Source organism: Papaver somniferum, unplaced genomic scaffold (assembly GCF_003573695.1).
Source record: "Papaver somniferum cultivar HN1 unplaced genomic scaffold, ASM357369v1 unplaced-scaffold_33, whole genome shotgun sequence".
NCBI classification, from domain to species: domain Eukaryota; kingdom Viridiplantae; phylum Streptophyta; class Magnoliopsida; order Ranunculales; family Papaveraceae; genus Papaver; species Papaver somniferum.
The window spans coordinates 8,426,596-8,430,427 of record NW_020644373.1 but is presented as its reverse complement, the minus strand read 5'-3'; positions in this window follow the sequence as shown (position 1 = coordinate 8,430,427).

The window sequence follows — 3,832 nt, the reverse complement described above, 5'->3', positions numbered from 1 at the left end:
TAATTACAATACATTTTTCAAACTTTTTCTGTTAAAGATGAGTTATCTAGTTTACAATTTAGTCTCAGAAATCAATTTCCGACTTATAACGAAATGTGTAGACTTTTTTGAGTTAACGTATATAAATTCAACATTTTATGAACTCTTTCTTTTTGTGTTGGCTTTGTCTTTCTATTTGATTCAAGATATATGAAATTTGTTAGGATTTGGATTAGTTCTGCATGGTCTTCACTTCTTCTATTGTGAAATTTGACTTCCTTGTGATTACAATTACATATTTTCAAACTTTTTCTGTAGTAAAGATGAGTTGTCTAGTTTACAGATTAGTCTCAGAAATAAATTTCCGATTTATAACAAAAGTGTGTAAACTTTTTGAGTTAACGTATATTAAATTCAATATTTTTATGAACTCTTTCTTTTTGTGTTGGATTTGTCTTCTATTTGATTCAAGATCGATGAAATTTGTTAGGATTTAGATTAATTCTGCATGGTCTTTCATCCTTCTTCTATTGTGAAATTTGGCTGCCTTCATATTTTCTTGAATCAACGTACATAGAAATGCAATTTTTACTAGTCGTATTGCCTTAGAACATATTAATTGTAATTACTATTTTCAAACTTTTTCTGTTAAAGATGAGTTTATCTAGTTTACAATTTAGTCTCAGAAATCAATTTCCGACTTATAACGAAGTGTGTTGACTTTTTTGAGTTAACGTATATTAAATTCAACACTTTTATGAACTCTTTCTTTTTGTGTTGGCTTTGTCTTTCTATTTGATTCAAGATAGATGAAATATATTAGGATTTGGATTAGTTCTGCATGGTCTTTCATCCTTCTTCTATTGTGAAATTTGACTTCCTTCATATTTCTTGAATCAACGTACATAGAAATGCAATTTTTACTAGTCGTATTGCCTTAAAACATATTAATTGTAATTACTATACACTTTTCAAATTTTTTCTGGTAAAGATGAGTTTATCTTGTTTACAATTTAGTCTCAGAAATAAATTTCCGACTTATAACGAAGTGTGTAGACTTTTTTGACTTAACTTATATAAAATTTAACACTTTTATGAACTCTTTAGTTTTGTGTTGGCTTTGTCTTTCTATTTGATTCAAGATAGATGAAACTTGTTAGGATTTGGATTAGTTCAGCATGGTCTTTCATCCTTCTTCTATTGTGAAATTTGACTTCCTTCATATTTTCTTGAATCAACGTACATAGAAATAATAATTTTACTGGACGTATTGCCTTAGAACATATCAATTGTAATTACAATACATTTGTCAAACTTTTTCTGTTAAAGATGAGTTTATCTAGTTTACAGATTAGTCTCAGAAATAAATTTCCGACTTATAACGAAGTGTGTAGACTTTTTTGAGTTAACGTATATAAAATTTAACATTTTTATGAACTCTTTGTTTTTGAGTTGGCTTTGTGTTTCTATTTATTCAAGATAGATGAAATTTGTTAGGATTTGGATTAGTTTTGCTTGGTCTTTCATCCTTCTTCTATTGTGAAATTTGACTTGCTTCGTATTTTCTTGAATCAACGTACATAGAAATGCAATTTTTACGAGATGTATTGCCTTAGAACATATTAATTGTAATTACAATACATTTTTCAAACTTTTTCTGTTAAAGATGAGTCTATCTAGTTTACAATTTAGTCTCAGAAATCAATTTCCGACTTATAACGAAATGTGTAGACTTTTTTGAGTTAACGTATATAAAATTAAACATTTTTATGAACTCTTTCTTTTTGTGTTGGCTTTGTCTTTCTATTTGATTCAAGATAGATGAAATTTGTTAGGATTTGGATTAGTTCTGCATGGTCTTGCATGCTTCTTCTATTGTGAAATTTGACTTCCTTGTGATTACAATACATTTTTCAAACTTTTTCTGTTAAAGATGAGTTTATCTAGTTTACAATTAGTCTCAGAAATAAATTTCCGACTTATAACAAAGTGTGTAACTTTTTTGAGTTAACGTATTAAATTCAATATTTTTATGAACTCTTTCTTTTTGTGTTGGATTTGTCTTTCTATTTGATTCAAGATCGATGAAATTTGTTAGGATTTGGATTAGTTCTGCATGGTCTTTCATCCTTCTTCTATTGTGAAATTTGTCCTTCATTTTCTTGAATCAACGTACATAGAAATGCAATTTTTACTAGTCGTATTGCCTTAGAACATATTAATTGTAATTACATACATTTTCAAATTTTTCTGTAAAGATGAGTTTATCTAGTTTACAATTTAGTCTCAGAAATCAATTTCCGACTTATAACGAAGTGTGTAGACTTTTTTGAGTTAACGTATATAAAATTCACTTTTATGAACTCTTTTTTTTTTGTTGGCTTTGTCTTTCTATTTGATTCAAGATAGATGAAATTTGTTAGGATTTGGATTAGTTCTGCATGGTCTTTCATCCTTCTTCTATTGTGAAATTTGACTTCCTTCATATTTTCTTGAATCAACGTACATAGAAAATAATTTTAGACGTATTGCCTTAGAACATAAATTGTAATTACAATACATTTTTCAAACTTTTTCTGTTAAAGATGAGTTTATCTAGTTTACAGATTAGTCTCAGAAATAAATTTCCGACTTATAACGAAGTGTGTAGACTTTTTTGAGTTAACGTATATAAAATTTAACATTTTTATGAACTCTTTCTTTTTGAGTTGGCTTTGTGTTCTATTTGATTCAAGATAGATGAAATTTGTTAGGATTTGGATTAGTTCTGCATGGTCTTTCATCCTTCCTATTGTGAAATTTGACTTCCTTCATATTTCTTGAATCAACGTACATAGAAATGCAATTTTTACTAGACGTTGCCTTAGAACATATTAATTGTAATTACAATATATTTTTCAATCTTTTTTGTTAAAGATGAGTTTATCTAGTTTACAATTTAGTCTCAGAAATAATTTCCGACTTATAACGAAGTGTGTAGACTTTTGAGTTAACGTATATTAAATTCAACATTTTTATGAACTCTTTCTTTTTGTGTTGGCTTTGTCTTTCTATTTGATTCAAGATAGATGAATTGTTAGGATTTGGATTAGTTCGGCATGGTCTTTCATCTTCTTCTATTGTGAAATTTGACTTCCTTCATATTTTCTTGAATCAACGTACATAGAAATAAAATTTTACTGGATGTATTGCTTAGAACATATTAATTGTAATTACAATATTTTCAAACTTTTTCTGTTAAAGATGAGTTTATCTAGTTTACAGATTAGTCTCAGAAATAATTTCCGATGTATAACGAATGTGTAGACTTTTTGAGTTAACGTAATAAAATTAACATTTTTATGAACTCTTTTTTTTGTGTTAGCTTTGTCTTTCTATTGATTCAAGATAGATGAAATTTGTTAGGATTTGGATTAGTTCTGCATGGTCTTTCATCCTTCTATTGTGAAATTTGACTTTCCTCATATTTTCTTGAATCAACGTACATAGAAATGCAATTTTTACTGGACGTATTGCCTAAAATATTAATTGTAATTACAATACATTTTTCAAATTTTTTTGTTAAAGATGAGTTTATCTAGTTTACAATTTAGTCTCAAAATAAATTTCCGACTTATAACGAAGTGTGTAGACTTTTTTGAGTTAACATATATAAATTAACATTTTTATGAACTCTTCCTTTTGGTTGGCTTTGTCTTTCTATTGATTCAAGATAGATGAAATTTTAGGATTTGGATTAGTTTGCATGGTCTTTCACCTTCTTCTATTGTGAAATTTGACTTCCTTCATATTTCTTGAATCAACGTACAGAAATGCAATTTTTACTAGACGTATTGCCTTAGAACATATTAAT